The sequence below is a fragment of the Pinus tabuliformis genome, chromosome 2_2, assembly GCF_031772625.1.
Source record: "Pinus tabuliformis cultivar Carrire ecotype Pingquan chromosome 2_2, CPIR1, whole genome shotgun sequence".
Classification (NCBI taxonomy): domain Eukaryota; kingdom Viridiplantae; phylum Streptophyta; class Pinopsida; order Pinales; family Pinaceae; genus Pinus; species Pinus tabuliformis.
In genome coordinates, this window is record NC_142300.1 from 1137664695 (window position 1) to 1137676744 (window position 12050).

Sequence of the window (12050 nt, forward strand, 5' to 3'; positions counted from 1 at the left end):
TGGCATAGAATAGAGGACTTGGGGTTCCTAAACATTTGAGAGCAGTTGTGCATAGACTGTATGAAGAGGTGAAAGTCAAAATTAGAACTTCATAAGGCATTTCTGGAAGTTTTAGAAGCGATATCGGGGTCAAGCAAGGTTTCCCACTGTCTCCTACCCTTTTTGGTTTATACATCGACAAGCTTGAGGAGTGGTTAAATTCGCAAGGAGGTGCTGATATCTATTTGGGAACGTTTGTTATAAGGCTTGTTTTGTATGTAGATGACCTTATTCTGATTGCTAAATCAAATCTTGGTTTGCAAGAGAACTTACTATCCCTTGAGAATTTTTGTAGAAGTGTGGGGATGCAAGTGAAAATTAGGAAAACGAAAGTAGTGATTTTCTCTAAAAAAGAAAACATAACCAGCATAAGTTCTACTTTGAAGGAAACATTCTGGAAGAAGTTGCGGATTACAAATGCCTCGGAATTGACTTCAACAAAAATGTAAGTTGAGATGGTTTTAGAAAGAAAACAACTTTGGAGGGTTGGAAAGCATTTTACGCTTTTCAAAATATGTGTAGAGAGGTAGATTTATGGGATTGGAAAACCACTCAAACTCTTTTTGGGCTTCTAATGATTCTGGTGATTCTCTATGGTTGTGAACTATGGGCTAGTAGTACATATGACATGTAGTGGAAACAAATTGAGAAAACTCAGAAGTGTTTTATTACATACAAATTCAAGACTAAAAGTGTAGTTCCTTATGCTATCTTGTTAAGTGAAACATGGGTTGCTCCTATTGAAGCAATTTCTATGGTGTGAGTCATGAGGTATTTAAAAAAAATTGAGCAAATGGAAGAGTGTAGATGGCCTAAGGTTTTCTTTAATGACATATTGTGCAATAGAAAAAAGACTTGGATGCAACAAAATAACAAATGGTTTAGTAAATGGGGTTTTTTGTTGAACATGTGTCCCATAAACAACAAAGAGATAAAAGCTTTTGTTATGGATAAGTTCCACAAGCGTACTTGGGCTAAAGAGCTAGGAAGAAAGAAAAAATACTATATTGAAGTGTTTAATCCCACTCATAGTCATCAACCAAATGCATACATAGAGGCCAATATCTCTTGGAGACCCAAAATTATTATTTCTCAGTGAAGAACTAATTCTCATCAACTTCATTGTGAAATAGGGTGTGGGAAAAGGCCAAAAGAAGCATGGGAGGAAAGAGTATGCCATTTTTTTTCTCCCAGAAAAGTGGAAACAAAAAAGCATTCATTTTATAATGTGAGGCCTTCAAAGACAACATAGAAAGTTATGCAGATATGCTAGTAGCTAGCTCTTGGGATAATCTATTTAGCAACGGGTCTATCGAGAAGCTGAGAGCATTTATTGTGAGGTTTCACAAAACAAGGGCCAAATACATCAAGTAGATGAAGAAGCAATCTATCCCATAGGCTATCTTTAGCCTCGTGGATGTTAAAATAATTTTCTTTCTTTCTTTCTTTTTCAATGGTCGTCCCAACTACACGTGTAAGAGTTTGAAATGTTGGTATTTAATATGTAGCTTGTCCTTTTTGAAATGTTTTACAATATATTATTTCCACTAAAACTTTGTATTTTAAATATATTTTTCTTATTATAGTTTGTCTATCTTAAATACTAAAAACCAAAATAAAAAAGACGATTATAATTTAGGATTAAAATTCCTTTAATTTATGATTAAAATCCTTAAAATTAACATGAATTTTTGCTGCATATTTTATATAGGGTTATTCTTTGTTGACCTCTCTAGCTGCCAGATTAGCATTAGCCTTTCCCACTTCTTCCTAGATTAGATGACTTGGAGCTAGGATCTATAACACTTTTGTTGACGTTGTTTCCTTTTTTATCTACTCCAACTTTTTTAGTTGATACACCTTGACCGTAGCCTTTTCTTCCTCCCTCGAGCTATTTTTTTTAGTACTGTCCTTTCCACAGATTGAAGCCTTGCCATATGGAACTCCAGCCTTTAAATGTGCAATTTAAGTTGTTCCACTTTTGGTCCTATAGATTTATTTGAGCCTTGTCTTCCTCCTCTTGCATTTCAATGTGCAATTCAAGTTGTTCCACTTTTGGTCCTATAGATTTATTTGAGCCTTGTCTTCCTCCTCTTGCATTTCCTCGTGTTGGTTTATAATGAAAAATATTTATTTCGTTGAAGTCGTGAGGTAGTTTATATGACTAGTTGATTCTTCCTTCTCCAATGATGTTGATGATGCCATGGTGAAAACCCCACCGATAACCTTTCTCTCGAGCCTGCAAAAGAACCAAAATTTCTCTGCATTTGAGGAAATGATGCATTAGCGTGCCTTGTATCCATGCCTAACTATCATTAATCATCTATCATGCTTCTCCTTGTCTTGAATGTGACCCCCTGCAGTGTACCTCCATATGACCATACAATACAGTTTTTAGTTGGATTCATTACTTGGCTTGTATTCCAATAATTCACAATACCATAAGTGTGAATGAGATTTTTGGATTGTCGAGGGAATAGTGTCTACCTCCTCCATGCATTTATTTACCAAGGACCCATTCCTACATATGTGCCTGTCAACCTTTACGGTTATATCTTCCAACCAAGTGTTGGTCTGATTCCAGTTCTTGACGAGATAGTGGAGCCATCATTTGAGACTACAATCATGTTGATTATTCATGAGGCTGGTTAGTGGTATGATTCTAGGATGTCGACCCACTTTCCTCTTCAGTCGTCTTCCATTAACATTATTTTCGATTAATTCTTCAAATCTTGGGACATTTATTATTGGTGAAAATGTGAAGTTTGGTTGCACTTTTGGCTCTCTTTTGAGAAAAAAATATCATTTTTAGAGGTTTTTCAACTTCCTGCAAGATAAAGTAATTTTTCTGTTTAGAATTTTATTTTACAATAAAAATAAAACTTGTCAGGAATTTTATTAGCTTTCTATTGCTTATTTTTTAGAATTTTTTTATTCACATTTGATGGGTCAACTTAGCAATTGTGTGACTGTATGTTCTTTAAAAATCAAGGGATTCATAAAAGGTCATGTTTTTCGACCCCATTTTATTCTTTGTTAACCCTATGTTTTTGAAAGAAAATGTGCTGCAAAAATCTAGACATATTCTACTTTGGTATGACTATATTTACAAAACCAACATATGCATATCATACTTACTAGAATGTTTTGAATTGAACCAATATAAAAACTGTACATTTTGAATATGTTTAATATAGCACCATGTTTCTCATCATGCTAGTTAAAACCTAAAAATCTAAAGTATACCCATTAAATAGGATAGACCAATATAATGCACCATTAATTTTCCATATTTTTTCCCACTGTATTTTGGAAGATACATAATTTTGATTTCACTGAATCATAATGACCTTAAAAAAAAATTACACACATTTTACTAAAAAATTAGTTAAAATTAGCAAATATCTATGAAATTCCACAAAAATTTATATCTACTGAAATTAGACTCAATTCTACAAATGTTGGTGTTGGTTTTGAAAGTAAATTCACTATATTTTATGGAGCTTAACCATTCCAAAATTAGAGAAAGGTGAATAGGGCCGAGCTGATGCAAAGTTGTAGGTTTTCGGTTGAAAACAAAAACAAAAATAAAAATTAGCTGGCATTTTTTTTTATCGCGAATGGTTGTTAAATTTAACAGAATATATATATATATATATATATATATATATATATATATATATATATATATATATATATATATATATATATATATATATATATATATATATATATATATATATATATATATATATATCTATATATATATATAGTCAGCCAAAAAACCTATTGATGAGATGAGGAAACTCCCCATTGCGTTGAGCTCCTCCATGAGATGAGGAAACTTCTGCTGAACTTGTTCCCTGGTGAGCCACTTGCCCTGCTGAAGGATTTGGCCCGCTTTGACAACTCGATACAGTTGGATATTCTGTTGGCGAGTGTTCTTGATCTGTGTGTCCATGATCCGATCAGTTGCAGCTTGTTCCATGCAATCTGGATTTAATTCTGTGGGTTTGAGCTGTTCTGCAATGTCGGATGTGTCTAGCAATGGTGGAAAGTATGGCCGAAGGCGGTCCACATTAAATACTGGGTGCAGGCCAAGGAATGGGGGAATGCTGAGCTCAAATGCATTGTCTCCCATAGCCTTAGTAATGGTGTAAGGACCATATCGGAGTGGTCTCAATTTCCGATAGGCTCCAGTAAGGCGTTCCTTTTGCAAATGCAACCAGACTTTGTCGCCCACCTGAAACTTGTGGGGCACCCGATGTTGATCATGTCGTTGCTTGTACTTGGCATTTGATTTCTCAAGAATGTCATGGACCTGCTGGCGAATATGTTGGATGCGCTCAATGAAGCTGGTGGCCTTATCTGTTTCGGACTGGACATGAGCTGAATTCATGTGAGTAGCTGCAAGTGGCATGGCCACATCAATGGGGCATAGTGGCTGGAATCCCAAACCCACCTGAAAAGGGCTATGGCCAGTGGAGCTGTGAAGAGCTCGGTTGTAGCTGTGCTGAACGTAGGGGAGGCTCTCGTCCCATGTGCGTGGATGCTTTGAGTTATACATGCGCAGAATGTGCACAATCATCCTATTGACAACCTCTGTCTGGCCATCATTTTGAGGATGGAAGGCTGTGGACTTCGTGAGTTTGGTGTCCAGCATTGACCAGAGACTGGACCAAAAGGTGCTGAGAAACCGACTGTCCCGATCTGAGATGATAGACTGTGGGATCCCAAAGTGCACCCACACTCGTTCAAAGAAGAGTTTAGCAGTGGCTTCTGCTGTGATATTCTTCTTGCAGGCCATCATAATGGCCATCTTTGAGAACCTGTCGACGACCAAAAAAACACAGTCATTTCCATGCTTAGTGGAAGGAAGGCCTGACATGTAATCCATGGAGATGGATTCCCAAGGTCGACTAGGGGTAGGCAACGGGGTATAGAGGCCTTGCTTCTTAATGGTCGGTTTGGCAATGGCACAGGCAGTACATGATCGGATGTACTTCCCAACATCCTGTCGAAGATTCGGCCAATAGAAATAGTTTTGCAGTACTGCCACTGTTTTCTCGACCCCGAAATGCCCAGCAGCCCGACTGTAGTGTGCTTCCCAAATCATCTTGGCACGCTCGCTTGAAGGAACACAAAGGTGACCGAGGTGGCATAATAGGGCATCCTGGAGGTGAAAATCTGCAACCTGCCGACCCTCCAAGAGTGTCTGGTATGTGTGGCCGAATTCTGGGTCGCTTTTGTAGAGAAGTGGCCAATCAGAAGTCTGCAACATTATTGGTGCTGCCCTTTTTATACTTGATATTCAAGTGAAACTGTTGCAGGTATGTAGACCACTTCTGATGGCGATCATTCTGCAATTTCCCTTGGGTCTGTATGAACTGCAGAGGTCGGTGGTCTGTGTGGATGACCGTTTCCTTCCCCAAAATGTAATGCTTCCATTGTCGGCAGGCCTGTACAATGGAATACATCTCTTTATCATAAGTGGGGTACTTCCGGACTGTGTCTGAAAGTGTTTCACTGTGATATGCCACTGGATGTCCATGTTGAGTAAGGACTGCCCCAATAGCATAGTCAGAGGCATCTGTCTCGACCTCAAATGGTTGTTGTAAATCTGGTAACGCGAGCACTGGTGCCGTGCAGAGGCGATCCTTCAACTCCCTGAATGCCTTCTGTTGAGATTCAGACCAAAAGAATTTTGCTTTCGCCCCGCCCTTGGTGACTTGACTCAAGGGCCAAGAAATATGAGAAAATCCCAACACAAACCTGCGGTAGAAGTTGGCAAGACCTAGAAAGTTGCGGAGCTCTGTTAGAGTGGTTGGAGAGGGCCAATCCCGAATGACTTGGACCTTGGCTGGATCGACATGCACCCCCTGTTCATCAATGATGTATCCCAGATACTGAACCTCGGTCATGCCAAAAGTGCATTTCTCCAAATTGGCACATAGCTTGTGTTGCCGCAGTGTTTGGAGAACCTGTCGGATGTGGTGGAGGTGCTCTTCCCAACTCTGGCTGAAGATCAGAATGTCATCCAAGTATACTACTACAAAGGAGTTGGTGAATGGCCGCAAGATGTCATCCATTAGCCTCATAAAGGTTGCAGGAGCATTCGTCAATCCGAAAGGCATGACCAACCATTCGAAGAGGCCCTCCTTGGATTTGAAGGCAGTCTTCCACACATCTGAGGGTTCAATTGGTACCTGGTGATATCCTGACTTCAGATCGATCTTGCTGAAATATTTCGCCCCCTTTAGTTGGTCTAGGAGGTCATCAATCCGTGGGATCGGGTACCTATTACGGACAGTGATCTTGTTCAGCGCCCGATAGTCAATACAGAGTCTCCACGTCCCATCCTTCTTCTGTACCAACACTATCGGGCTCCCACAGGGCGAAGAACTCGGACGGATGTGACCTTTCTGTAGGAGCTCCTGAATCTGCCTCTTGATTTCATTGTTCTCCAGAACGGAGCGCCGATAAATTGGTCCATTGGGTAGCGGCGCACCTGGGGTCAGATCGATGGAGTGCTTGACTTGACAGTGCAGAGGAACCCCTGCCGGGGAGGTGAAGATGTCTTCGTACTCCTCCACAATCTTGTCCATCTGTAGCTGCCATGCAGAGGGACCCCGTTTGGAGGCCGCGGCCACTGTCTTCTTCTTCCCTTGAGGGCGTATCATCAGGAAAACAAATTTCCTGGTTTTGGAAATGATCTTACTGCATTGTTTTGCAGTAATCAAAGAGATGGCGGCAGGTGGTGCTACCTCTGGTATCCTGAACAACTTATTTCCCAATGTAATAATAACAGCACGGGGCCTTGATTCATACACAGCATGTCGCTTCCACAAGTATGGTTGTCCTAGTAATACATCACAAACTTCAAGGGGAGCAATGTCACACAATACCTCATCCGTGAAGGGCTTGATGTTGTATGGAAGGCGACACTGCTGGCTCACGCGAAGATCTCGCCCTTGGTGGAGCCACCCAATGGTGTATGGTTGTGGATGTGTTGTGGTCGGTAAGCCCAACCGCTTCACGACCTCTGCCGAAATGAGGTTCTTTTGACTCCCGCTATCAACAATGAACTGTATCAGGGAGCCCTTTACCCACATCTGGGAGTGGAAGAGACGCTCCTCCTCCTCTGGATCTTCGGGTTCATTTTTCTGGATCTTTGCGGTAGCAACAGTGGCGCTGGGATCCGCATCAATGATCTGCTTCCCTTTTTCATACCCCTTATCGGGTTCTGACTCAGAGTCGGAACATGCATCTGATTCTGAAACCTTTAGCTCAGCCACCAGTGACTGCTTGGCCCGACACTCACTTGTGTTGTGAGTGGAGCTCTTATGGAACTCGCACCATTTTCCAGTGTCCTTTCTCGGCTTCGCGGCGTTGCTCTTTGCTTGCAGCTTCGGCTGGTTGTCTTGGGCTGTCCCGCCTTGGCTTTGTCCTTTGTTCTGTGGTTTAGGGGCACCTTTCCCCTGCTTTGGATTCGCAGATCCAAAGTCTCGCTTCTTTTGTTTAAACTTCTGCTCGACCTTGACGACATACCGGTATGCTGCGCCGAGCGAGGGGATGTTTAGGAACTGTATTTCTTCCTGGATGTACTTGTGCAGGCAGCCACGGTATTTGAGTATCAAATGTTGCTCCGAATCCTTGATACCCAACTTTGTGCGAAGGGTATGGAAAAGATTGGTGAACTTCGGCACGTCTTGGTCCCTTCCCTGCCGCAGCGTGGTCCACTTTATGTATTCATCCTCATAGCTTCCGACAGGGTAGTACTGCTCCTTGATGACATCCCGGAACGAATCCCAGGTGGGTGCGGCTGAAAATAGTGAGCCAGTACTTTCATCCTTCTGCTCGCAGTAGGTTTCCCACCAGTCCTTGACGTGGGGGGCTGCTTTGAGAAGAGCAAAAACAATCTTTTCCCGACTCGAAAATTCATGAACAGAAAAATAACCCTCTAGCAGATTTAACCATTTATCTACGGCATCGGCGTCTATCTGACCCTCGAATATGGGGATTTCAAAATTAACTTGTACCTTAAAGGGTGTGGCGTTTCCAGAGGAGCTGCTGGAAGCCGATGCGCCGCTTCTGGGTAGCCACTGAAGGATCTGCGCAAAGCTGTCCATCATCGCGTTCCGTTGTCGCTCGAGCGCTTCTTCGAGCAAGATTTTGATGGGATCTCCTGCCCCCTCGTCTTTCTTCTCGTCCGCCATGGGAGGCCGTCGGGATTTGCGAGGCTGGTCTTGCAAAGGTTCAACCAGTTGAAGCCCTAACTCCTTATATCCCGACCTTGTTGGGGACATGCAAAGAAAAACAGAAAAAAGCAGACCGCTCTGATACCACTGATCCGGATTTAAACAGGAATGCAACAAATTACAGAGATAACCATATACACAAAGACGCAGCAGAAATAATACTTCATTTCATTAATGGAAAATACTGAAATATGCTTACAAACAGAAATGGCAATAAACTAGCTAGGGCGATGGTAGCTTATCTCTGAGAAGAGATGTGATGGCTACATGCCTCTGAACTGTGTTATAATGAGGCTCGAAGGCCTATTTATTGTTGAGAAGCAATGGAAAAACCCTTAACATTCCAAAACCTAACCCTAGGAGATGAAACGCCAAACTGTGGGCCCCGTTTGGGGGTAAGTTGGTAGATCAACTTCCCAGGGTCGTAACTTTGGCATATGATCTCCGTTTGACGCGTACAATAGCTCATTAGAAAGATCTATCCGAGCACTATCATTGTTGGAACGGGCAACACTAGTCCATTCCATTCCATGGACTCGTGTTGCCCCCGGATTCCTCAAAAAACGTCGTTTAGGGCCTCAAAACGGCTCCGTAAGTTCAGGACCCGAAAAACTGCTAAAAATAGTAAGTTGTGCTACAATTATGGAAACTGAAAATGCTGAGAAAGACAATGGTGGGGGTCCAGGTGGACTTGGCAGGTGGCCACCAATATCCACCTGGATCATAAGCTCAATTTTTGAGAGGTCTCTTAACATTAAAAGAAGTTACAACACTATTGGGCATTCGAGAATCAACGGAAGATAAAACGGTGAAGCAAAATGTGATTCAAAATATAAATAGTGCTCTAAAATCAATTGGAAGATCTAGAAAGAAAAGTGATCTAGAGGCATGTAGAGCAATACAAAAAGCAGTGGTTTCATCAAGTACTAAAGAAATCGTATGGTAAAGTATATGGAAAATGCATTAGGGACTTCATGAAAAAAATTGCACAAGAATAAGAAATTCAACTGCAAATAGATATAGATCATGAGCTTGCTTGCTGAAAAATTATTTGTAGGAAACCATACAACGATAGACTTGGAGAAAATGTTAGAAAAATAATATATGAATATTGGATGAAAAATTCATGTGTTTCACCAAAAGAAAGGGTTGTAATGCAGTGAATAATAACACAAAATCCGTATGAAGAACATGAAAAACATATCTTGGACACCACTCAAATAGAGTTTTTCAATAAGTTCAAAGAAGAGAATCATGGAATTAATGTCTCAATCAGTACTTTTGTGCAACAAAAACCATGGTATGTTAAACCTATCATTGTACGTGACACTTGTTGTTGTCGTTATCATGTGGAATTTCAATTATATTATGACACCAACATTAATTTTGGTAAAACACTTTGCAAAAATTCACCTCCTCCTTCCACTATCCATGATTTCATATCCCAAATTCTATGTGGAAGAGAAAATCATGAATTATTTTACCAAAAGAAATGTGTTGGTGGTAAAAAATGTGATCATTGTGGAAATTTGACTTTGTTTCACGACAAATATCCTATTGATATGAATGATCAATCATTGTCCAACATAAAAGTGGAAGGGAACAAATATGAATATATCCATACATCGATTGGTCCAAGTAGTAGTACAAATGATAGAAGGATTGATTTACAACAAGAAGAAATTTTTGTCATAAAGTTTTTGAAGGAGTTTGAGAAAGAAATTTATAAATACACCAAGAACTCCCATAGTACTGGATGGCAAGACCTACAATTCAAAAAACCGCGTGAAACTTTTCCACCAGGGACCATTTTGTCAATAGTTAATTTTGCAGAAAATTACACATTTGTTTCACAAAATGAAATACAGAGTGAATATTATCATTTTTTCCAAGTCCCTATGCTTGTCCATGTTCTAAGACATGCTGAAAAAAATGTTGATCATATAGAAAACACCGTTGAGAATCAACATCTTATTAAAGAATATAATTTTTATATCAACGATGATCGTATACATGACACACATTTTGTACAACATTTCTTTGATAAGATTTATGAATAATTGAAAGGTCGTGTAATAAAATTCAATGAACATTGGATATGGTCAGATGGATGTGCAGGTCAATTCAAATCTTCACGATCATTCTTTTGGTTGTGTCGTCTTCATATGAAAACCAACATTAAACATTGTTGGAATTTCTTTGGGACTGGTCATGGAAAAGGAGAATATGATGGCGTAGGGGCATGTATAAAATAAGCACTTCGAAGATATCAAATGGACCACTTTGTAAACCAACTTGTCTTAGTTGACCAAGTTATTTAATGGTGTATTGCTACAATAAGCCATTAGACTAACCCATCAAGGGAAGTACACAGGTATGTACATATATGTTAACTTGTATATATATATATATATATATATATATATATAAGTTTAAATAATTGACCGATGATTATCTTTTATATATAAATTGTATTTTAAATAACATATTTAAATTCTTGTTTGAATTTACTATAGGTTTTTTTTGGCATATTTGAGTCCAACATGTAGATAGATTGATTACATATGAAGCTGAAACAATAAAAGGGACTCGAAAATTGCATTCAATTATAACAAAGTAGTATCAAAATAGGTTTTCATTTAATAGAAGAAAAGAATCTTGTTTTTGTCCTGTTTGCATAGAGAACACACAATTCAATGATGTTTGTGAAAACAATATGTATGTGAAAGCTCGACAACATACACAACTTAATACAAAGGGGAAAATGTCACTTGCAACCTTCAAAGAGATGGAATAAAAGGAGACTATAGTGTCATCTAAAGGTGATCGGGTTTATGATCTTGTTAGAGAAGGTAATATTTCAACCTGAACAATCTCTACACAAGTACAATCTATCTCACTGCCTCACAAGCTGACTCTGGCCAACACTTAGCCAATTTTTCTTCCTTCCAAGCTCCTATTTCCTTGTGTTGTTTCTCAAGGAATTAACCCCTATTAATTAGGGAAATCCCCATCCTAAATTGTGCAATCTATATAGGCCCTTCTCTAACTGCATGCACCATCTGTACAACTTGGAAACATTATACAACTGATAGTACACTACCCTTGAACTCCAATCTCAACTGGGTAACTCGAATTGCATGCATGCATGAGTTAATTATGGCTGATTTATTAGTTAACTGGTTGAACACATGAAGCTACACCCTACTGCTATACCTCCAACTAGTTCCTCCAATAGTTGGAACTAGTTTAACTGACATTAACTCAGTCTAACTGAATTAAACTATACAACCCAAATTAAAATCAACTTAAGCTCCTAAAATTTAGGAACCACTCTACATGACTCAAGTTAGGCCCTCAACTCGAACTAACTGATCCAACTAAGTGAAATTAACTTAGTTAAGTCATTCTTGTTGTCTTGTGATGTGGAATTACAATTTTCTCCTAATTTAATTCAAGGGAAAACTAAATCATGACTTTCTTGTTTCCATTTTCAACAATCTTGAAGCAAAATAAAAAATTTAATGTTAAGTAATCAACAAAACCCAAAAAGATTCATTGTGTGGTAGTTGTCTTGTGGCCAATGCTTTAACATTCCCAACCTTGAAGCCTACGTTAAACAACAATTCTTACCATTAATTTCACTTCTATAATTGACATATATGAGCAATTAGGTTTCACTACCATCATCTCAAGGGTGTAATAACCAACAAGATACGTTGGAGAATGTGGAATCAAGATGGGGCACAAAGA